At 36.4% G+C, this 25,766-nt stretch overlaps 2 pseudogenes; both read left to right on the top strand.

Annotated features, from left to right (window-relative positions):
- Positions 1-13: 13 nt before the first annotated feature.
- LOC108829309 (GDP-mannose transporter GONST3-like) lies at positions 14-7,682 on the top strand (annotated as a pseudogene).
- An 18-nt stretch (positions 7,683-7,700) lies between these two features.
- On the top strand, positions 7,701-9,959 carry LOC108829314 (dolichol-phosphate mannosyltransferase subunit 1-like; annotated as a pseudogene).
- Positions 9,960-25,766: the final 15,807 nt, after the last annotated feature.

Here is a 25,766-nt window from a genome sequence, read left to right as displayed (position 1 = left end):
TTGAGTACGCGGGCCAGGAGGGAATGCGGATAATGTAGCAATCTCCACAGCTGCTTTGCTAGTAAGGCAATGTTAAACGCGTGAAAATCACGGAAGCCGAGTCCTCCCTTCTCCATTGGTACACAGATCTTATCCCAAGCTACCCAATGCATTCCCCTATTATTAAGTTTGGTGCTCCACCAGAACCGTGAAACAGCACTCGTCAGATTTTTTGTTATTCCTTTTGGGATTAAATAGTAGGACATAGTATAAGACGGTACAGCTTGAGCGATGGATTTGATTTGTACTTCCTTGCCGCCTTTTGATAAGAGCTTTGTCGACCAAGTATTGGTGCGATCATTTAATCGCTCTTGTACAAAGCTAAAAACTTGTTTCTTCGAGCCACAAATCTTTTCAGGTAGTCCGAGATACATACCCATTCCACCTTCTTGATTAATGGCAAGCGACCGTTTAAGGTCAATTTTTGAGGACGCTACAACCTTAGAACCGAACATAACTGAAGACTTGGATTTATTCAGTTGCTGTCCTGAGGCGTTACTGTAGACGTCAATGATTTTCATCAGTTCCGTGCACTCTCCTTGATCGGCTTTACAGAAGAAGAGGCTGTCATCGTCAAAGAGTAGGTGTGAGACTGGTGGGCTTGCTCTCGCAATCTTTAAGCCGGTAAGCTTCTTTTCCTGCTCAGCCTGATTGATCTGAGATATAAGTACTTCAGTGCAGAGGATGAAGAGAAATGGTGACAGCGGGTCACCCTGTCGCAATCCGCGAGATGGTATAATATGTCCTTTTGCTTCCCCGTTAATGAGGACTTGATATGATACCAACGAAATACAGCGCATTATCCTGTTTGTCCATCTCTCATCAAAGCCCATTTTATCCATGACCTCTTTCAGGAAGCTCCATTCTACCCGGTTGTAAGCCTTGCTCATATCGGTCTTTATAGCAACAAATTTACTCTGGCAGCTCGGGTTCGTCCTCAATGCATGGAACATCTCTTGCGCTATCAGGATGTTGTCAGTTATAAGTCTACGAGCCACAAAGGCCGATTGTGTTTCCGATATTATCTTTGGAAGCACTCTTTTCAAGCGGGCTGATAAGACTTTGGAGATGATTTTGTAGCTTACGTTACATAAGCTTATTGGCCTGAATTCTGTCATAGATCTTGGTCTCTCCGTTTTAGGTATCAGACAAATATTTGTCTGATTTAACCTTTCGTCTAGCTCGCCATGAGAGAAAAAGTCTTGGACTGTTCGGACAATATCACTTCTAACATAACTCCAAAATCGTTGGTAGAAGAGACTTGTCATACCATCTGGTCCGGGGGCCTTATCTGGGTTTATCGCAAAAACCGCTTCTTTTATCTCTGCCTCTGTTGGCTCTCTCATTAGTGTCGCATTCATCTCTGGTGTGACCCTCGCGGTAGTAAACCGGAGAGCTTCTTCTCTATCTCTTGGCGCTGAAGCCGTGAATAGATCAGAGAAGTATTCCGTAGCTAGATTCTCAATGCCCTCCTCTGTTTCTACCCAGTTACCAAGGGAGTCCAGTAATTTTGTGATACGGTTGCGCGCTCTTCGTTGCTTCGTTCTCGCATGGAAGAATTTCGTATTCCTGTCCCCTTCCTTAAGCCAAATAGCTCGACTTTTCTGTTTCCAGAAAAGTTCTTCTTCTCTACGTGTTACATTTAAGTTTGGAAGTTGTTCAAAAAAAAACATTTAAGTTTGGTCAAAACCCCTAAGCAGCTGCAACTCTAAAGTGAAGATTTATATCATTATCAAAAGCCAGCATTTATTCTCTTAGCAAAGGTTCACCATACAAAACAAAAAAAAATGAAATTTAAAATCTCACATAAAGTTAAGTTACAGAAAAAAATACAGCACCTAAAGTTAAGCATTCCATCGGTAACAAAGTGCTTTCTAAATGTTACTAACAAAATGTCAAGAATCCAGACTGCTACCAACACAGCAAAAATAACGAATCTCAAAAATTAAATTTTAGTTGAACAAAGAAAGTTAATATATATATAATTTTCTTTAGTATTTAATATTGAATTTTTTCCTGTGGTAGTCCTATAAAGTTCTTATTACAAATATAGCACACAAGTGTCAAAATGTCCAAAATAAATTTCATTAAAAAGGTAAAAAATAATTATATTCATAAGTTTAAATAATCTAGAATTTTGGTTATGATCTGATAGATTGAGTTTATGATTTTAAAATATGATAATTAAAATATCAAAAAAAAAAATTTAGAATAGTTGCAAAACTATTTTTTGGATTTCAAAATAAAAAAAATTAAACAAAAATTCAAAAATAAAAGTTTATAAAAATTGATTTTTCCAGACAGTTTTTCGAAAAAAAATTTCTAAAACTGATTTTATGTTAAAATGAAAATAAAATAAAAACTAAATTATATAAAATTAGATGATCGAAATTTAAAACTTTAGATTCTTCGATGAATTTGTTATATGTATTCTATTATTCTGTATATAGATTGATTAACATTATCATGATTTGATTATGTTAGATCTTTTTATATTTGTAAAAGGCTTTTTGAGGAGGTATTTTTGTCTAATATGTATTGATCTTTTTATAATTGCCAAAAATACCATTTTCATAGTACCATTTTTCATGTTTACACTAATTTTTTTTACCATCATTTTTAGTAAAGGGTTTGAATTTGAAAGTTTAGAATTTATGGTTTAGATTTGATGTTTTAGAGTTTAGGGTATACAATATAGGATTTACAGTTGAGGATTTAGGGTTTATAGTTGAAATTTTTGAATTTAGAGTATTGAATTTAGGGTATAGAATTTAGGGTTTATTGTTTAGAGTTGAGGATTTAGGGTTTAGAATTGGGAGTTTAGGATTTAGAGTTTGAGGTTAGAATTTTGAAAATCATATAAAAATAAGGATATAAGAATCTTTAATTTTTAATAAATAAAATATTTTTGAAAATATATTTTTTGTGATAGTAAAGATAAATAATGGTATCTTCAAAATTGTATTTTTGAAAATTCCCTTTAATACTTTCACAAGTCAACATAGACCCTGATATGAATTTACGGTGTTCCAGCGGTTTGATACATCCACGTAACCGCATAAAATAAGATCCACACACCATAAATTAATCTAAAATAGTTACAGACACAAACACATACTAATAGAAATAGTAAAAAAAACTAAAACAACTAATTTGTACATCCATAATATTGTTAAGTATAACAATCATTATCATTTTCATTTTCTGTTCGAAAACACTTTATACTAATAAAATTACAAATAATATAATATTTTCAGCAATCTATAATTGTTACTAAAAATACAAAAAACAAGTTAACAACCCCTAAGATTATTATACTACAATTTGCTCTTACATGTCAACCACAACGTCCACAATATTAATAACTTCTCACTTATATATATAAATAATCAATCATAATAAATATAAAAAGGCACCAGATAGATTGTTATGTGAAAATATCAGAGTTTATTTAAACTTCAAAAATATAAAAACAAATACAGAAATAAAGTAGTATTTAAATTTTAAGTTAATCAAGTTTTATATTAAATATTTACTACAACTGTTTCAATTATTTTCAAATTACCATCCTGTCCGTAGGGCGGGCCGACCCTAATATATATATATATAAAGAAAAGGGGTCTCTCTTTTCATTTAATACCAGGAGTCAGAAAATGAGAATACCAGGAGTCGCCACGTGTCTAAATACACAGTCAAGCTGCGTTTCATTTAAAGGTGGGTTCGTGAGTTTTAATCTACAGTAGAACCTCTATAAATTAATAATGTTGGGACTTTAGAATTTTATTAATTTATAGAGATATTAATTTGTAAAAGTTTCCTTTTTTAGATTTTTTTCTTTCTATTTTTCTATTTTTTTTATAAAATAAGAAAATATTTGATTTTGCCATATATACATTATTTAAATTTTAGGAATTTTACTTTCATATGGTTTTATTGTCTTATTTGGTGTATATTTTTATGTTTTATAGAACTGTTATGTGATTTTTGATATATTTACTAAATACTATCAAAATATATTAAAATATTAAGAAAATAGATTTATTTTCATTGTAACCAACAATATAATGTTTATTTTGTACTTATATAAAAAATATATATTGATAGATTATTAATTTATGATTTAATGGGACTATATATTAACATAGGAGTTTTAAAAAATTTATTATCTTATTATTTTATCGATTTGTATCATATTTTACACTAGCCCAAGTTGGGACTAGCGAAATTTATTATTTTATAGAGATTATTAATTTATCGAGTATTAATTTATAGAGGTTCTACTGTATGTGTTTTGTTGCCAAGTTCCAAAACTAAAAAGGTTTGTTGTTTTCTGTTTGTATTTATAATGGGCTTTCAAGCGTGTTGATTTTGTAGGTTTGGAATTATATTATTTGGGCCGGAACAATAACAGAAGCTTAGCCGGAATTTGTGATTTCTACGGCTCTTCGTATTCTCGAGCTTGGAATAGACCAAATTACAATGGAGGTTCTGGAATCTAAGTTGTCGTCTTCGTTTCTGTCGTTTTGTCTTCCGTTCATCTCCCCCGATCTATCATAAACAAACACACCATCCACAAACACAACCGCGATTAATATTATAAATTAAAGAGTACCATATTGATCTTTAAGATGTACACAGAACAAGATCTTGAAATCAACAAATAGTGGCGTTGCCAAAACATAATAAAAAAGACCTCCACAAACCGGAAATTTAAAAATTACAAAATAACATGATGCTAACAAAGAGCAAAAGTGATAATCACAAAAGATTTCATAGATGGAGCACACAGCGAAATCTACCACGAAAAATCACGGTATGAAACGGCTACAAGTGTATAAATATAAAAATGCAAAAAACAAAGCCAAATGATGATAAACACTTCTACTTTAGACATCGCTAAATACACAAGGATCTAATTTTTATAGCTGTACATCAATTGATTCATGTAATTATCCTATTTTTAACTATACAAAAGAGTAGTCAAGGCAGCAATTAACAAAAAGAAAGAAAGAAACTGATCACCATGATTGACAAAGAACATAAACAAGCTTGAGAGTGAGAAAAAGGGTGAAAGAGAAGAACAAACTATGCGCTGAAACCGATTCTCTACACCAATATTTCTTTACCCTTAAGTTTCTAATTCAATCAGAGAGACCCTTTTTGACACATCTCACAATTCAAAATTTGATTGTATGAAATTGGTGATTTTTTTGCGGAAAAATTCAAGAAACAAACACATAAGAAAAGAGAAAAAGATTTGTTATAAAAACGGTTTTTCAAGTCATCGACAGAGGGTGACTTTCCATGACAAATGCAAATGATGGCAAGCTTAGTTTATGATAATATTATTTTACTTTTTGCATGTGATTGTGTATAAAAGTGAAAAACAAATTCGAAAAACTAAATTAGATTTATATTAAAGATACAACTATTAGTTATATGTTTCTTTGTTAAAAGTAATCGAAGTGACATAATGTTAGAAATTAAATTAGAACAAACTTTAAAAACATGATTCTATTTTTGGTTTGTAATTTGATTTGTAAAATAATAGACAAATTTGACGTGATAAAAATATAAAATTAATTTACGGGCACGATTCGTTTACGTCAACGTGGAGATGAGATTATGATCTGGTTTATGTTTTTGGTTATTGACACTTGATTTGGATAGGTTAATGTGGACATGAGATTGTGATCTGGTTTATGTTTTTGGTTTTAATTGACATTTGGTTTGGTTAATTTGAAAGCTAATTTTCAAAAACAAAAACAAAATGATAGGAAAAAAAATATTTTTAGTCAAAAGAAAAAATATATATAATATAAAATGTTCTGATTATATAATATAACATTCCGTTGAAAAATATTTATTAGATCCCATAAAAAATTAGAAATAAGAGTTCAAATATATACAAAACTTTCATAGGTTAAACTATCACAAAAAATACAAACAAAAAAATTCAACTATCACAAAAATGTTTACATCAATGTAAAATAAAATAATTTCAAACTCAAAAATATTCAAATTTTTTATTATGCATACTATAAATATAAAATATTCATAAATTCACAAAAGTATATAGTTCAAAATACAACATCCAACAAAATAATTGTATACAAAATATTTGAATAATCAAAATTGTCCCGGGCGTAACCCGGGTTAACCCCTAGTAGTCATATAATTAAAGAACGCTAAGACGATTAGGCGAAACAATTCTCAACAGTAAATAGGTTGAGTAGTTACAAAAGCAATATCCATATATTAATTGTTGAGTTTAATGCTTGTAAACAACATACGAAAATTCATTACATGGGACTTAAAAAAGGCATAAATATTCAGTTGAAGATCCAAATAGGTATGTGAAGCTTACACAGTTCTTGGAGTGCTTCTGTCTCACTCCACCCACCAGCTCTAATGTCTACCAATTTAAACCCCATTTGGCCCCAACACAGCAAGTACACTCATTAGTATTTCTGAATCTATTTTACTTCCTACTGTTTTTCGATGAATAACTGGAACCGTGTGGTTCAAGGAACTGAACCTAAATTAAGTGATTTGCTTCATTAAGCATATGTGTATGGTCTGGGCCAAAAAAAAAGAAAGCATATGTGTATGGTCCAGCTACTAGTTATTGAATCTCAGCTTCTCTTATCTCAATCATCAACAAATGGGCAATCATGAAATTCCCTTTCCCTAGTGCACTCACCGCTCTTCAGTATTTCACAAGTGTGATTGGTGTCTTACTCTGTGGCCAGTTAAACCTTATTGGGCATGATCCTCTCAGTCTCCTAACCATGTGGAGGTTTTTCCTGTAGCTATCATCTTTTACTTGTTACTTTTCACCAACAATGAGATTCTACTCCACTTAATATCGACATTTTCATCGCGTTCTGCTGTTGCTATCTATCGCCATTGGAAAGACCCTTTTCTTAAACCAGCGGTCTTCTCTAAAACATGGATATCTCTTGTTACCATCTTTGGAGGAAGCTTGCTCTACGTGCTCATTGATTACCAGTTTACAATTACAGCATAGATCTCGGCTATTGTGTATCTTGTGAGCATGTCTATAGATCTTGCCTACATCAAGCATGTGGTTACGACCATAGGGTTAAACACTTGGGGTCTTGTGCTTTACAACAACCTTGACCTTGAGGCTCTTGTTTTATTCCCACTTGAGCTGGTTATAATGGGAGAGTCACAGAAACTAAGTCATGAGATCGCTTATAAGCCTGATTGGTACACTCTCCCCAATGGTGTTATCTGTGGATCTATCATGTTTATTCAGTTTACAATGCCGCAAGGAGGGAGAGAGAGGGAGAGAGAGAGAGAGAGAGAGAGAGAGAGAGAGAGAGAGAGAGAGAGAGAGAGAGAGAGAGAGAGAAGAGAGAGAGAGAGGAGGAGAGAGAGAGAGAGAGAGAGAGAGAGAGAGAGAGAGAGAGAGAGAGAGAGCAATTCACAGATCTATCAGAAATTGGGCTTTCCATTAAGCCCAATAATCACTTTGGGCCGAATTTTACAAATTGCTTTTTACTCCTTATATTCTGATATTAATTGTATTTTAGTCTTTACTTTTTTGTACAGAGTTCACAGAGACGGCGATTGATCGATTTGACAGAGCTCATCGGAAAGTTATGACGCTCACATAGGGATTTTGATCGGCTGCTATGGCGGAGGAGAAAGAGAGGAAAGGAGAGAGAAAGTACAAGTATAACATAATCATTCCTACCTACAACGAGCGCCTCAATATCGCTCTTATCATCTACCTCATTTTCAAGCATCTCTGGTAAAATCAATATTACTTTCGCGACGATTTTGACTTTGTAAAATTGGGGTCTCAATGTCGAATTCTTGATCCCGATTCGATTCTGATCGCGGCATTAGTTCTCGTTAGTTTTACATCGCATATCCAAATTTGAGAATTAGCTAGAATCTCGGAATCGATTCTAAGTGATGAAACGTTTTGCGTTTGTTAAGTTGACGTCTTCTCTGCTTGATGTTCAATGTTAATTGTTGTATGATGTAGGGATGTTGATTTTGAGATAATTGTTGTGGATGATGGGAGTCCTGATGGCACTCAAGAAATCATCAACCAACTTCAGCATTTGTATGGTGAAGACCGCATTGTGAGTTCAGTGACAAGGATATGTTGTTTTTTCTCTCTCCTGAGAAATTTTTCTTTTTAATTGACCTCTCTGTGTTGTTATGATGCAGCTTCTAAGAGCTAGAGCCAAGAAGCTTGGTTTGGGTATGTATATATGTAACTCCCCATCATCTTCTATCTTTGCTTTACAAGAAGTACATGATTATTAGTCTTCTTCTTTTACTTGATCCATTTCAGGAACTGCGTATATCCATGGTTTGAAGCATGCTACTGGTGATTTCGTAGTTATCATGGATGCTGATCTTTCACATCATGTAAAGAGTGTCACCAACTGAATTATCTATCTTGGTTTCTTGTCTTTTCGTTGAGCTGACTCCACTTTTATCTTGTGCAGCCAAAATATTTGCCAAGTTTCATCGAGTAAGTAGAGTTTCTCTAACCTCATAAGCTTATAACGGTTTCCAGTAGCTGACTCTGTTTTGTTTGGTATGTCGTCAAGGAAACAACTAAAGACTAATGCAAGTATAGTAACAGGGTACACGATATGTAAAAGGGGGTGGTGTGCACGGGTGGAATCTTATGCGGAAACTCACTAGCAGAGGAGCAAATGTGCTAGCCCAAACCCTTTTATGGCCTGGTGTATCTAATTTACCGGATCATTCCGGTAAATTCCAATTAAATTTTGTGCCATCTTTTTCCCGAACCATTTGATGGTTTCACGACTGACCTTGACACCTTTTTCTTATTTGAAAAGCTATACAAGAAATCAGTGCTTGAAGACGTGATAAGCTCATGTTGACTAAAGGTTATGTCTTTCAGATGGAGAAGATTGTTCGTGCTACCAGAAAAGGATACCATATTGAAGAGGTTTCTCTCTCTTCTTCATATATAAATATATATATATATATATATATATATATATGCACTTGTGATTTTGATTCCTTTTAAATCATTTATTATTCATATGATTCTCTGGTACTCTGTCTTGATCTGCAGGTACCGATCACTTTTGTGGATAGAGTCTTTGGAAATTCGAAGCTGGGAGGATCTGAGATACTGGAATATCTGAAAGGACTCGTCTATCTTCTCCTGACGACTTAAAAGAGACACCAAGCAGCTTAACACACATGAATCTCTCTTTATACTCGTCTCTTAACATCTGAACTATGATCATGCCTCTTTAGAAACTTCACTTTAGCTTTGACTACAGTGACAGTTTTGCTTCTTTCAAAGACTCAAAAGGTTCATTAATATCATAGACATTGTTCATTTTGAATACTCTACTCTACCTTAGTTAATGGGCTTTATCTTATGGTAATGGGGCTTTACCATTGGACAACTTCACTAGAAATCAAGCGACGCCCAAGAGGAAGTCGATCATATGAACCCAGTGGCTTATAAACCACCAAAAATTCACTTCAGCTTTAGACATTTGATTGAAATCATTACCATATCTGGCTGAAATCATTAAGGGCTTCAACAGTTGGCTAAAGAGATATCTGAAGCAAGAACCTCAAGAATCAACACCAGATCCCTCAGAAGAGCCACCACCGTTTGGTGCTATCAACAGTTGGTCAGAAACCCTTGAGGGATCATATAAAGAAGAGTTTACAGAAGCGGTATACTACGCGATGGTGATGCAGGCGAGGTGGAGAAACAAAGGATGAATTGGAGGAGCAGAGGAATGTTAATGCTGGAGATAAGGAAACTTGTAATGCTAGAGACAAGGAAGATCAGAAGATGCAGTGGAAGATGAAGACATTGCCATCAATTAAGTAATGGGGAGTTTATATCTGAAGTCTAGCATGTATAGAGAAATTAGCTGCAAGTCTGCAAACTGATAAGGAACTTGACTTGATGCGCTCGTCGTGTATGGGTTTAGGGTTTAGTTCTTATAAATTTCATCTATCTATGTTACCCTCGTGTTCTTGGAGGAGTTTTTAAAATTAGTGTTTGATTGTTGACAATAGAGATATGGATATATTCCTATAGAGAAATTTCATTGTACGACGTTCAAAAATTAGATATAGTATTAGAATATAAAGATTTTAAAAACATTTGTTTTGTATCTCATCTTCTCGATAATATTTTTAAATACAGACCTTGGAGGTCCTTGTTAATAAAGCAAGAAGGTCCTTGTCTTAGTGTTAGAGGTTCATCGAAGAAGACGATGTAACAAACTCTTTCTTTTCTTATTGATTGCTAAAGAAGGAATGTTTTACATATATAGTGAAATGAAAACCGGTTAACGTAACAAACAATTGAACCGGGATTAAATCACACAATAGCTAACCAATCGTAAAATGACTAAATCGGTTTACTCTAATATTCCCCTTCAAGATGGCAAGTATAACGACTTGAGAGCCATCTTGCCCACAAGAGAATAGAACTGAGGAGAAAACAAAGGTTTAGTGAAGATGTCTGCAATCTGGTTGTGAGTACGGACATGGAGCATTTTGATAAAGCCTGCTTCAATCCGGTCTCGTATTTGATGACAGTCCCGTTCGATATGTTTCGTACGTTCGTGAAATACAGAGTTGTGAGCAATGTGTATCGCTGCAGTTGAGACAATAGTACGGAATAGGACCAGCCTGTGGAGCCTGCAACTCAGCGAGAAGATGATATAACCAAATGACTTCGCGTGAACCAAACTCCATGGCTCTGTACTCAGACTCAGCAGAGGAATGAGACGCAACTTGCTGCTTCTTGGACTTCCAAGATATCAGTGTGTTGCAAAGAAACATACAATAACCAGACGTGGAGCGACGTGTATCAGCACAAGAGCCCCAGTCTGCATCAGTGTATGCCTTAAGAACGAGATCAGAGTCCGAGGAGTAGAAAAGTCCCAAGCCAATGGTTCCTTTCAAGTAATGAAGAACCTTTAGAGCAGCTTGAAGATGAGAAGGCTTCGGAGCAGAAGTGTACTGACATAACTTGTTGACCGCAAAGGTGATATCAGGTCTAGTTATCGTCAAGTACATCATCTTCCCCATAAGCCGACGATAAGCACAAGCATCCTCAAGAAGCGGTTCAGTAGAGTCTTGAATCAATTTGACACTTGCATCCATCGGAACAAGAGAAGGTTTACAAGCCATAAGACATGCTTCCTCCAAGAGACCCAGAGTATATTTTCGTTGACAAAGAGAAATGCCTTTAGCTGAACGCGCAATCTCAAGGCCTAAGAAGTACTTCAAAGGACCTAAGTCTCTGATTTTGAAGGCCTTTTGAAGATCCTCCTTTAACTGATCAACATCATCTGTCACATTACTAGCAATGATGATATCATCGACATAGACTAAAACAGCTATGTAATGACCATCAATGTTGCGTATGAACAGAGTGTGATCTGAATGGGACTTTTTAAAACCCAAACGCAAGAGAGTGCTGCTGAACTTCAAGAACCACTGTCTAGAGGCTTGTTTCAAGCCGTATAGAGATTTGTGGAGCTTACATACAGCATTTTCTGGCAAAGTTTCCCCCTGTCTTGGTGTGTAACCGGGTGGAAGCTTCATATAGATCTCTTCATGAAGATCCCCATTCAAGAAAGCATTAGAAACATTAAGTTGCGTAAGATGCCAGTTCTTAGCAGCTGCAACCGCAAGAAGAGTCTTGACGGTAGTCATTTTGGCCACTGGAGAAAACGTCTCAGCAAAATCAATGCCTTCTTGTTGAGTAAAACCCTTGGCAACCAATCTCGCTTTGTATCGTTCAAGAGTACCATCAGCATTTATCTTGACCTTATAAACCCACTTACAACCAATAGCGTGCTTGCCTGTTGGAAGAGAACAAACATTCCAAGTGCCATTCTTCTCCAAGGCTATCAATTCTTCATTCATAGCAGCAAGCCATTCTTCAAAACGCTTTGCTTGAGTGAAAGTTGTTGGTTCAGGATAAAGAGAAACAGCACAAATATAAGCCTTGTATTCCTCAGAGAGATTATCATAAGACAAATAAGCAGACAAAGGATAAGGAATGTCCTTGTCGAGCTAATTGACATTGCAGTAATAATCCTCAAGATGAGAGGGGAGTTTAGAAACTCTCTTAGTGGAGCTAGAGGCCACGTCTGCAGGTTTAGGAGATACTGCAGGTAGAGAAGTTTCTAAAGAATCATCAGTAGAAATAGGAATGACCGGAACTGATGACGAAGAAAAGACATCACTAAAGGAGCAATCTTGCCCTTTAGCGTATGGAAAGATATCTTCCTGAAAGATAACGTTTCTGGAGATAAAGATTTGGTTAGTCTCCAAATCCATCAGCTTGTAACCCTTGAATCCTGCTGGATAACCAAGAAAGACACAAGATCGAGAGCGAGGTTGAAACTTAGTTCGTTGCTTCGGAGAAGTAGAGCAATATGCTAAGCAACCAAAGACACGAAGACCATCGTAATCAACAGCTTTAGAAGTAAGAATCTCCAGAGGACATTTATCTTTCGGCAGAGGAGAAGGAAGCCTGTTGATAAGAAATACAGCAGTCAAAACACAGTCTCCCCAGAATTCCAAAGGCACCTGAGACTGAAACATAAGAGCACGAACCACATTGAGAATGTGCTGATGCTTACGCTCCACGACCGAGTTTTGCTCTGGTGTCTCAGGACAAGAGTGATACGAAACAATGCCTCTCTGTTTAAACAAAGCTTCAAACCGCAGCTCAGGAGCATTATCTGAACGCACAGCCTTAACCACTGACTTGTACTGAGTTTCTATCATCTTAAGGAAGTCAGGAAAGATAGATAGGAGATCATTCCTAGCTTTGAGGAGATATATCCAAGTAAGGCGAGAATGATCATCCACAATGGTTAAGAAATAACAGTAGCCTTCGATAGTAGGAGTAGAGAAAGGACCCCAAACATCGATGTGCAAAAGATCAAACGGATTGTCTGTCATGTTGTTGTTAGATTTGAAAGGAAGGCGTTTCTGTTTAGCAAGTGGGCAAATCTCACAATGAAAATCACCTTTATTCTTTTGTTTTGAACCAAGTACATCAAGCATTGAATTGGTTTTTAACATAGAGGGATGACCCAATCTATGATAAAACAAAACAGAGTCTAAAACAACAGCAGAGACAGAAACATGTTGATCTTGAAGAGGTCTTGAGACTGCAATATCAGCAACGTCAAGCACATATAAGTTGGCAATCTGATCACCCTTCCCAATCATCAGACCCTTGGTAAGATCCTGTATCATGCAACAGTCAGGATCAAACGCAATTCTATAGCCCAAATCTTTGGTTGTCTGGCTTACGCTGAGAAGATTGAGTCTAAAATCAGGAATGAATAAAACATTATTCAAGACCATGGAATCACTCAATTGTACTCTGCCAATACCAGCAATTTTGACACCAAAACCAGTTGGTAAGGTAACAGAGGTGTTCATTGTATCAGATAACTCTTCAAATAAATTCCGATCATGTGCAACGTGATGTGTTGCTCCACTATCAACGATCCAAGACTCAGTACACAGAGAGTTGCCTGTTTTCCTCAACATTCCAACAAAGTATAGAGTGGAAGAAGAGAAATCCATACCAGGTAACGCGGTGATAGTGCCACTAGAAGTAGAAACACAGTTAACTTGAGCTGGAGAGGAAGATAGTTGAGAGTTAAAATAGGCAATGACACCTTCAATCTGATCCTTAGTGAGAGTGTTAAACACGTTTGAAGAATTTTCATCAAGATTAACTTGAGCAACCACTGGCTTTGCAGAAGCCGGCTTCTTATACTGAGGTTTATCAGTTTGTTGCTTCCCTTTGTGTTTAATATCGACTGGATAGCCATGGATCTTGTAACAAGTATCCACTGTATGACCATTGTAGCCACAATGTGAGCAAATAGGACGACCCTGTTTAGGAGGAGCCGAAGGAGTAGTAGCAGTGACTTGAAACGCAGTAGCATTATGAACGGGAAGGATATTCCGTTGGTTGTGATCCTGATCCAAGAGGTTATAGATCTCAGATAACTCAGGTACATTTTTCTTCATAATGATCTGGCTTCGTATAACTGCATAAGACTCATTCAAACCGGCCAAGAACTTAATAACTTTGGCATGATCAGCCTTAGTATTCATGGCTTTGCAACACTCACAGTTGTGACAAGTAGTCACACAATTAGCACCGTCCAATTCATCCCAAAGAGTCTTCAAGGTAGTATAGTAAGTAGCAAGATCCAGTGAGCCTTGCTGAAGGGACCAGATCTGCTGAGAAAGCTGATATGATCTAGGAAGGTACATGATGTGAAAACGCGTCTGCAAATCCTTCCAGATCTCCGAAGCATCGTTGAACCGAAGAATACTCTTGTAAATCTGCTTAGATACCGAGTTAAGAAGCCATGATTTAACCATGGAGTTGCATCTAGACCGAATCCTGAAATGAACATGAGATTCTAGAGGTCTAGAAACAGATCCATCGATAAACGCAAGCTTATTTTTCGCATCCAAAGCAATATTCATCGCAATACTCCAGTTATCATAGTTTGTGCCGTCAAGTACTTCAGAGATTAACGATAAACATGGGTTATCGCCATTAGTAAGATGAAACGGAGAGTGAATACTGTTCGGAGAGAGCTCGTCGACATCAGAATCCACCGGAGATGAAACTTCAGGAATAGAAGCTCTCCGAGCTGAAGAAACACCCGATCGGTTGAGACGACGAGTAGAACGAGGAGTTACCACCATCGGATGAGCTCGAAAGTGAATAACAGAGATCCGTGGCGGAATAACCACAAGATCAGAGAAACGAGAGAGAAGATTCGATCGGGAGAGTCACCGATGAATCAAGGTCAAAGAACGAAGGAAAGGAAACGGATCGATTGAGGTTTGAACCTTAATGCTCTGATACCATCTTAGTGTTAGAGGTTCATCGAAGAAGACAATGTAACAAACTCTTTCTTTTCTTATTGATTGCTAAAGAAGGAATGTTTTACATATATAGTGAAATGAAAACCGGTTAACGTAACAAACAATTGAACCGGAATTAAATCGCACAATAGCTAAACCAATCGTACAATGACTAAACCGGTTTACTCTAATACCTTGTTTAATAAAGCAAGAACGAATTTAACATGAGATGGGATATTAATGTATCTTTTTATAGGTGTATATAAACTGTCTTGCAGAATGATAAGGCGCATTTAATGTCAGAACACGTTGGTCTATGGAGCTGATAAGGCCATAAAGTTATGAATCTGCAACTCGGAGGTTTCGGTTGATTAGATAAGAAAACTAAACGACGCAAATGAATAACAACATAGAGATTCTTCAGGTTGATTTCAGTCAATCACTATCTCTAAACTCCATTGTTAGTGTCAGAGAACGCGGAAGAATGTTTTGATGTCAGGACGTTGAAGAAAAACATTAATCCTAATTTGGTGTGTTGTTGTTGAAGATAAAGCCCATAAATTCCTTTTTGTATCTGTAAATGAAATGCATACTATAAAAAAAATACATGCATCTCATTCATTAGAGCCGGCTTATGACATTGATCCTCGTTTCACTAGGATAGAGAACATATATATATATATATATATATATATATATATATATATATATAAGTTCGTGCCAAATTTTAAGTCAGACGATATATATACTAGGATAAAACTTGCGTTTTGCGCAGAATGAGTTTAAAATATTAAAATATAAACATATGGTTTTGACAAATATAAAAATTATGTATGGTCGTTGTGTTATATATAGCATTTCAAATTTTTATATAATAATTTATAAATTAAACGGTGAACAAATGTAATTGGGTTGTGGATCATAATTTTTCAATTCAAATCATTGGTCGTTTTTGTTGGATATGTAAAAGTCATAAAAATAAAAGTGATATATTTTTTGCATAGTGATCGATGAAAAAATATTTATATGTTCGAAAATAAAACTACCCTATTTATTTTTTACAATTTGGGAATTGTCACAAATATATTTTACAAAATTAAATGAAGAATCCAAACTATAATAATATACACCAACATATTGGGTTAGAAAGTTACAAAAGAAAAAACATATTGGGTTAGTAAAATTATTAGTCTCATTAGTTTAATTTTAGATTAGGAAGCTCCTTGATGTCATTGTAGTGACGGTACTCTGGATCGTCGGCACAGACAGCAATGATCTTGTCATCTTTCCTTTGAAAGCATAAATAGCATCTAGGGACCACTTCGGTCCAATCATGGAAGTAGAGAAGTTGTCAAATAATAATATACACCAACGTACTGTATTAATTTTAGATTATGTATATGCATGTACTGTTTATTTTTTGTCGACTTTCTTTTTATTATATCTACTCCAATGGACTTGATTACATATTGTTATCAGGTTAACATAAAAGCCCAAAAATTACAATAAAACTCAAATCGAAGCGGTTTCTGCTACTTCATCTTCCACGTGTCTATTGAAGAAGTTGCATGAGATATTAGGATAACTATGTGTTATAGATAATCATGTATTTATCTTTAGATAAACACGAGCATTAGATAAGTTCTATTTGTTGTTATCCTATGCTCATATGATGTGTATATAAAGAGAGATGTCGATATGAATAAACACAAGTTTCCAGTATACAAATTTTATATGGTATCAGAGCTTTTTTCGATCCAAACATAATTTTCCTTTTCTTTCACGCAAAACACAAAACATCTCTCAATGGCTGAGACCAACAACTCGATCACTGCAACAGCTACACGCACTGCAGTCTATGATCCAAACAATCCAGCAAATTCCTTGCTCGCTGTTAACATGTCTAACGTTACTCGTTTGACAAACACCAATTACCTCATGTGGAGCAGACAAATACAAGCTCTCTTAGAAGGTCACGAACTTCACAGCTTTCTCGAGAAACAGAGGCTACTCCAGATGCGGTTACCACCAACAATGGGCTCGCCGAACCAAATCCTGCGTATCTACCTTGGAGACGTCAAGACAGACTTCTCTACAGTGCCATAATCGGTGCGATATCTCTTCCGGTTCAACCACTCGTTGCTAGTGCTACCACTACTCATGAAGTTTGGAGCACACTCAATCTCATATTCGGTACTCCAACTCGTGGACACATCAAACAACTGAAGTTTCAAATCAAAAGCTGCAACAAAGGTACCAAAACAATAAGTGAGTATCTTCGCTTGATCAAGACAAAAGCAGATGAGCTAGCTCTCTTAGGAAAGCCGATGGATCAAGAAGACTTGATCGAACAAATTCTTGCTGGATTGTCTGATGACTACAAATCAGAAATTGATGCTATCAATGGTCGTGACTGTCTGATCTCTTTCTCTGAGCTCACAGAGAAATTACTAAACCGTGAAGCTATGATTGTTTGTGATCAACCCACAACGCCATCCTTCCCAGTTACAGCCAACACCACCACAAGGACCTACAACAACAACTCCGCCTACAACAACAACAACAACAATCGCAACAACTGGAGACCACCTTTTGTTCCAAGACAGAGCAACTCTCCACGTGCTCCTCGTCCTTACCTTGGTAGATGTCAAGCTTGTGGCACTCAAGGGCATAGTGCACAACGGTGCCCTTCATTCCGGGTCATTGCAAACAACAATGCTATGCAACAAAACGCCTCTTCCCCCCAGTGGCGTCCCTTTGCCAATACAGCATACATGCCAAATAACCAACCTGATGCATGGCTCATGGATAGCGCGGCCTCTCATCACGTCACTACTGATCTCAACAACATGGCAGCTCACATGCCGTATGCAGGACCTGATGGCATAGTGATCAGAAACGGTGCCAATCTCCCCATCACACACACCGGTTCACTTTCTCTTACTACTCCATCTCAGAAATTCAATCTCAAAGATGTTCTTTATGCTCCTTCTATGCAAAAGAACTTGATTTCTGTCAATCGTTTCTGCAAAACTAACAACTCTTCTGTGGAATTCTTTCCAACAATGTTTCAGGTGAAGGACCTTCAAACGGGAACACCGGTACTGACCGCGCCAGCTAATGGCAATTTATATGAATGGCCCACTAATGACTCACGCTCTCATCTTGCTTTCTCTGCTGTCACTTCGTCGTCCTTAGACTGGCATCACAGACTAGGACATCCGACTTTTCCGATTTTACAGCATATTTCTTCTTGTTTTTCTCCTGGTTTTTCTTGTCGTTCTCCAAACTCTCTTCATTGCAATGCTTGTTCTATTAATAAGAGTCATAAGTTGCCATTCCATGAAACCTCTATAACTTCTTCTCGTCCCTTACAAATTTTGTTTTCTGATGTTTGGTCCTCCCCTGTTCACTCGATAAATGGTTATAAATATTACCTTCTGTTCGTTGATCATTTTACCAGATATATGTGGTTCTTTCCCTTAAAACTCAAATCTCAGGTTGCAGCCACTTTCATCACCTTCAAGCAACTCGTTGAGACTCAGTTTCAGACTAAAATCACAACACTATACAGCGATAATGGAGGAGAATACATTGCACTCCGGTCCTTCCTTGCTCAACACGGCATATCCCATCTTACCACTCCACCTCACACTCCGGAACACAATGGACTCTCTGAAAGGCGTCATCGTCACATTGTCGAAACAGGACTATCTCTCCTCACTCACGCAGTCATCCCTGTTGAAAATTGGACGTATGCATTTGCCACGGCGGTGTACTTGATCAATCGTATGCCTACTAAAGTTCTCTCCATGGACACTCCCTTCACTCGCCTCTTTGGTACCACTCCTAACTACTCTAAACTGAGGATCTTCGGTTGCCTTTGCTATCCGTGGCTGCGACCATATACAAACAACAAGCTGGATCCTCGTTCTACTCCATGTGTCTTTCTCGGTTACTCTCTTTCTCAAAGTGCCTATTTTTGTTTTGATCCTCTTGCTTCTCGTTTATATGTCTCACGACATGTGACGTTCGTTGAAAACAAATTTCCTTTTACTTCTTTAAGTGCCAATGTCCCTTCCTCTGTCGAAACAAGTGAATCAGCGTGGGTCCCTACAGTGGAACCTGTTCAACATTGCGGTCTGCAACCGGTCCGTTTGGAGGATCCATCACCAACAACGACTGCGCCTCCTGCTGCTATTGCGCCTCCTGCTGCTACTGCGCCTCCTGCTACAACTGTGCCTCTTGCACCACCTGAGCCTCCTTTAACCTCTGCGCCTACCCCCGCAACAATGCCTACTCCTGCTGCTCCACAACAGAGTCAACATCCCATGATCACAAGATCACGAAACAACATCACACGGCCTAACAAGAAATATGCTTTGGCTACTACTACTGGTTCTTACTTTGAACCACATACAATCAAGCAGGCGCTAGCTGATGAACTCTGGCGACAGTCTGCTACTGCAGAGTTCAATGCACAGATCTCGAATCACACATGGGATCTTGTTCCTGCTGATCAAGCTACTAATCTTGTGGGCAACATGTGGCTCTTTCGCATCAAATTTAATCCTGATGGTACTGTGAAGTGTCTCAAATCCAGACTTGTAGCCAAGGGTAATCACCAGAGACCAGGCATTGACTATCATGAGACCTTTAGTCTTGTCATCAAAATGCCTACAATCCGCCTTCTTCTTGGACAAGCAGCTAAATATGATTGGCCACTGAAGCAATTGGATATCAACAATGCTTTTCTTCAGGGTCATCTGGATGATGATGTTTATATGGTTCAACCGGCGGGCTTTGTGGACAAGGATAAACCGACACATGTCTGCAAGCTTCGGAAATCTTTGTACGGTTTAAAACAGGCTCCACGTGCCTGGTTCACTGAGCTGAAGACATTCCTTCTCAGTCTTGGCTTTCAAAACTCGGTAGCTGATGCGTCTCTGTTCTTCCTTCATGATCGAGGCTTTGTGATTTTCATTCGCATTTATGTCGACGACATTATTGTCACTGGTAACTCTCTGGCTAACGTTCGTCGTGTCATCGACACCATGTCCAAGAGGTTCTCTCTTAAAGACCTTGATGATCTCAGTTACTTTCTTGGTATTGAGGTCTTGCGTACTGCTCAAGGTATTCATCTCTCTCAACGGAAATACATTGGTGATCTTCTTCATCGCACAAACATGACGGATGCTAAACCTGTTCCAACTCCCATGACTGCGTCTACTTCACTTTTGATTCGTGACGGCACACCTCTTGACAATCCATCTGAATACAGAACAGTTGTTGGAAGCCTGCAGTATCTGCTTCTCACACGCCCGGATATTGCTTTTGCGGTCAACAAGCTCTCTCAATTTATGCACAAGCCAACTGACATTCACTGGCTTGCTGCTAAGAGGGTGCTTCGCTATCTGGCTGGTACTTATACTTCTGGGATATTTCTCTCTCGTCACTCGTCTCCCTCTCTCCATGCCTTTTCTGATGCGGACTGGGCTGGAAACAAAGATGATTATACTTCTACTGGTGCGTACGTTGTGTTCCTTGGCCAACATCCTATTGCTTGATCTGCTAAGAAGCAAACTGGAGTGGCACGTTCTAGTACTGAGGCTGAATACAGGGCTGTCTCTGCTACTGCATCTGAAGTTCGATGGCTCTACTCTCTCCTTCGAGAACTTCGCATTCCAATCACAACAACTCCCATTATTTAATGTGACAATGTTGGAGCCACTTACCTTAGTGCCAATCCAGTCTTTCATTCCAGGATGAAACATCTTGCTCTTGACTTCCATTTCATACGAGAACAAGTTCAGAACGGTACTCTCCGGGTTGCTCATGTATCTTCAAAGGATCAGCTTGCCGACACTCTCACTAAACCACTTCCCAGGAACCGGTTTCAGCTACTATTTTCCAAGATCGGTATCACTAACCGTGCTCCGTCTTGAGGGGGGATATTAGGATAACTATGTGTTATAGATAATCATGTATTTATCTTTAGATAAACACGAGCATTAGATAAGTTCTACTTGTTGTTATCCTATGCTCATATGATGTGTATATAAAGAGAGCTGTCGATATGAATAAACACAAGTTTCCAGTATACAAATCTTATATGAGACACCACGTGTCTTTCCCGAAGAAAACATCAATCATGGCCGTCGGGAGCTTCTCCGCCGTGAAAGATTCGTCTTCACCACTTCCGATCTTCTATGTTCGCCACCGTTGTAGCGCCTGAAGCCTCGTCTCAAGCCCAATACCAATTTTGCAAGCTTCTCACTTTAACCGCAAATAGTCAAGCAAAGAGGCCTCTATCCACCGGAATTAAACTCCAAGGAAAGCTGAAATCAAGTCGAAGTAAGACCCTTTGCCGGACCGTTAGATAACGCCGACTCTCCTGAATCCTCTTCATATACGATTCAATCTCACCATCAAACTCTTATTCCTTCATGTTTGAGATGCTCCACCTGAAAGCCTTCAACGGCAAAATAAAAGTAGAGACTGATTCTCATCAAAAGAAAACAGAGTGAGCGATGAAAGAGGTGTTTGATCGAGTATTCAACGGGATGAAGATTAACACGAAGTGAAAAGCGTCTTTATTCAGTCTCAAGCCGAACCAAAGAGATGAGAATGGATATGAGATGGTGATTTGATTCAGTTGAGAAACACAACAAAAGCTCGCCTCGCGAAAAGGTTAATCGCCTTGCGAAAACATAAATTCCGACAAAGCGGAAAACAAAAGGTCGATCTTAAGATCGAAAACACTATCATACATCAAAACAAAGACATCTCTTTCTCCCTGTGAAAGATATATAAGTGTGAACAGAGAAGGAAAGAGAGCCTCCACTCGGCCGTATCGTTTCGGCTTATGCGTGTACTGTTACAGTTGAAAACTTGTATTTCGCGAAGAAATTTATTTTTTAGACTATGCTAATATCAAACACCTTAAAATCCTGCCACATCAACAATTAAAAAACTTAAACAACTGCTATATAGAATTGGATTCTTTTTAATTTGTACAAACTTAAGATTATAATTATTTAAAAAATCATCAACTAATATATAGGAGATATATTAGCTAATTAACTAATATATATATTAGCTAGTTAAAGTTTATAAAAATTAAAAACTGTCTGCTCTCATAATCAAATATCCTACTTACACGATAATTACAAATTATTGTAGGCGATCTTGCATCATAACAACAACCAACTAAAAGTTTCAACGTGAATCACGTGATGATGATTACTATACCAATTTATCAATATGGACAGATTTTGAAAATCCTCTTAAAATGATCGTGCGTCTGGCATTATACCACAATAAAAATTCCAAATATAAGCTCACGTCATAGAGCAAATCTGGAAGATTTAATAAGCAAACTAAATCCAGAGCATAATATAATAACAAATAAAATCCATTTTTGAGTAAAATCCATTTCTTTTTTTTGAATAAATGTTAAATTAATTCAAAAAAAAATAATCTGTTTTGAGTAAAATCCAATAGTAAAGTCCATTTATTTGCAAAAGAAAACCTACCTAACTGCATGGCTTTCTATTATTTGCCTTATAAAATAGGGACAATTAGTTAAATATACATAACAAATGTCTATATTAGCTATGTAGATTTGGTGTGACATTAAAGGCTCAGGTCATACCCGTGTGTCATGCTAATATCTAGGTACCTATTATGTCAGTGCCGGCTTAGTATAGGGGGCGGTCAGTGCGACAGCCCTAGGACCCACCGCTAAATATATTTTTTTCATTTTTTTAGTTTTTTGTCAATTTTTTCATTTTATTAATGTGTTATTAAATTTAAATCAGATATTATTCTAAACTTTTTAAAATATATTATTAATCAAAATCAAATAGAATAGCTATTTTATAATATTTTAAATATTTAATTTTTTAATAACATTTATTTAAAAAAAATGTTAATGAAAGAGCCTAAAAAAAATATTTGCCCATGGACCCATGTTTCTATTGAGCCGGCCATGTATTCTGTCTCTGCAGGAGAGTATGAAAACGTGTCAGACGTGTAGAGTAGCTGAAGGTTATAGGTTATCAGCTGGGTAATTTTTTTTTATTTTTTGTTTTTTGTTTTTGCAAAGATCATTTCTTCATCTCATTGATTCTTTTGTTCTTGTTCTCATTTTTTCATCTTTTTTGATTCTCATCATTTTTTCGTTTTTTATTCTCTTTCTCTTTTTCTCAAATGTATTCATTGATTCTTCATTTTTCTATTAAATTTGATTTTTTCAATCTCTACCTCTTCGTTACATTTGGATATCGGGATGTTGAGCATTGTTACAAGAGACAAAGACTTCATGAGAACCAAGGAAACCCGGTGTTTCACAAACCCATTTCATGGAGAGGGATTTTAACCACTATCGTTTTTAATCGTTAAAAGGATAGATAGCTCGTTACAAAAATGTATACCAAATTAGATTACTATTATTTGCTACAAAACACACTTAGACGCTAAGAGTTAGGTTAGCGAGTAGCAAGGACAGTAAACACTATCAATTTGGGAGAGATAGTTGTTTGAATCTATTTTTTTAAAAGCGATCGATAACTTTTCTGGTGCTTTGACACTAATATAAGTAGCAGCTACATGTATATGCTAACGCTGTGGTGCTAAGTAAGAGGTTAAATTCTGAATAAGTAACCTCATGAAGAAATATGTAGTTAACAGATAATAAAATTTTGACTGTATTAGGTATGAGGGATCATTGTTAGATACAGGGTAGCGATGAGGTTCTTATGGACGTATGCACCACGGAGAAGATAGAGGAAATACAGAGAACAACTTTCTCTTTAACAAGAGCTGAAATAAATTCCACCTATGAGTGTAGGCCTAGACACATAATCATCTACCAACTCAAGGATATTTTCTAGGGGTGGATTCATGATAACATAATTTTTTTATTAGCGGTAATCAACATATGTGACGACTAAGTATGAATGTAACTGTTTTATAATCAAATTATATGTAAAGTTAAATGTATTTATATGTGAAGTTATATACAAACCATATATCATTTAAAGAGAAATCTTTATAACATCTTACCAATCATTTATCAATAATTTGATATCAAATTATGCATCAGCTAAGAAAACATGTATCGGGTAACAAATGATTTATCAACTACCAAACTTTTTATCAAACAATGTAGTAATGACAAACCGACATATCAACATATTTATCTGCTAATAAACTATATACCAAAACAATGCATAAGTTGACAAAATATTTATCAAATTATTAACTAGTTAACAAACAACGTATCAATTAACAGTATGTATTTTATAAAACAATTTATCAGTTAGCGGTGTATTATTGTAACAGCTAACAAAATATGGAGGAGAAATTCTTACTAATTAGATGATGCTAGTGCCATAACTCGTAGATTCTAGACGAGTGACAGAAACAATAGATGCTTCAATTATTTCTAAAGTCACTTGATCAAAATGTAAAATTTTTGATGATAAATAAGAAAGACATGTTGAAGAAAAATTTGGAGCATAAGAAAATCAAAAAATAAAATATCTTTCAAAAATATAAAGTTATGGTGTGAGATAAGGAAATATAAATAATATATGGTTCATATGCTTTTGGTTTCTCACCAACAAAAGCTATTGACATTTTTTATTAATTTTTAAATGATTAGTAATTAAATTAAAAATACACCTCAAACGAAGATCTTTACTGTAACAAACAGTAAACAGACAGTAGAATTGCAAGTGGTCAGGCACAGTTGTTGATTTATTGGTATGCATGAGGTAAAGGTAAAATCGTCATAGAAATATTTCTATCAAATCAGGTGCATGTGTCTAATTAAAGATTCATTAAGGACATGCAAGCCAATTATCTATATAAAATACTAGGTAAAACCCGTCCTAAAGGTGGGAAGTAAGTAAAAAAACAATTAAAATATATTACTTGGTAAAATATAGTTATCAAAACAGATTAGTATTACATTGAATATTTTTGTTGGGGATAGTTGTTATTCTTGTTGAAAATAATAAAATTATTTTATTTTAAAAATGCTATGATGTAAATGATTGACATTTTGACGAATGTTTATTCTTTTTTGTAAACTACAATCAGTAAGTAAAATTTATTAATTTATTCAAAATTAAAGTTGAATCCAACGTATATTACTTAAGTGATCCAGTTCCTTACCAAACTTGGTTAAGTTCATATTTTGACTTACTTTTTGTTTTAATTGACTTCATATGCATAATATGCGATATGCATATATGCGGTTTAGGGTTTTAGGTTTTGGTCTATGTTCTAGATTATCGAGAATTACCTTAATCACCGATTGGGTCGAATGGATCAAGAGGAAGAAAAGATCACGAACAAGAGGAAGGTCGCGAACTGAACGGGTCGCGAGCTGGAACGGATCGCACCGGAACGAGCTGGATTAGCGCGTCTTTCTTCGGGTCGCGAACTCGAACGGATCGTGGTCTGGAAGAAACTGATCGCGAGCTGGAATGGCTTGAACTCGGGATGGAGATTCACAATCGGGTTCTCAATCTAGGGTTTGATCGAGAGAGAGAGAGAGAGTTAGGGTTTTGTGGTTGGAGTTTTAGCTTAGGGTTAGAGGTTCGTGTTGATAACGTGTTGTGAAAATATGGGGAATTGATTGTGTCTTATTCATAACATTAGAAGCCATATTTAGGGAATTACACCGTTATAGATTAATGGAAATAGTACAAATCCTAAATCAATAAGGAAAAAGAAACCACAATAATGAAAAATATAAAACCCAACCAGAAAAGGAAAAAGGGTATCAACTA

This window comes from Raphanus sativus, chromosome 6, assembly GCF_000801105.2.
Source record: "Raphanus sativus cultivar WK10039 chromosome 6, ASM80110v3, whole genome shotgun sequence".
In the NCBI taxonomy this organism is placed as follows: domain Eukaryota; kingdom Viridiplantae; phylum Streptophyta; class Magnoliopsida; order Brassicales; family Brassicaceae; genus Raphanus; species Raphanus sativus.
This window is presented reverse-complemented; position numbering and strand designations above follow the sequence as displayed.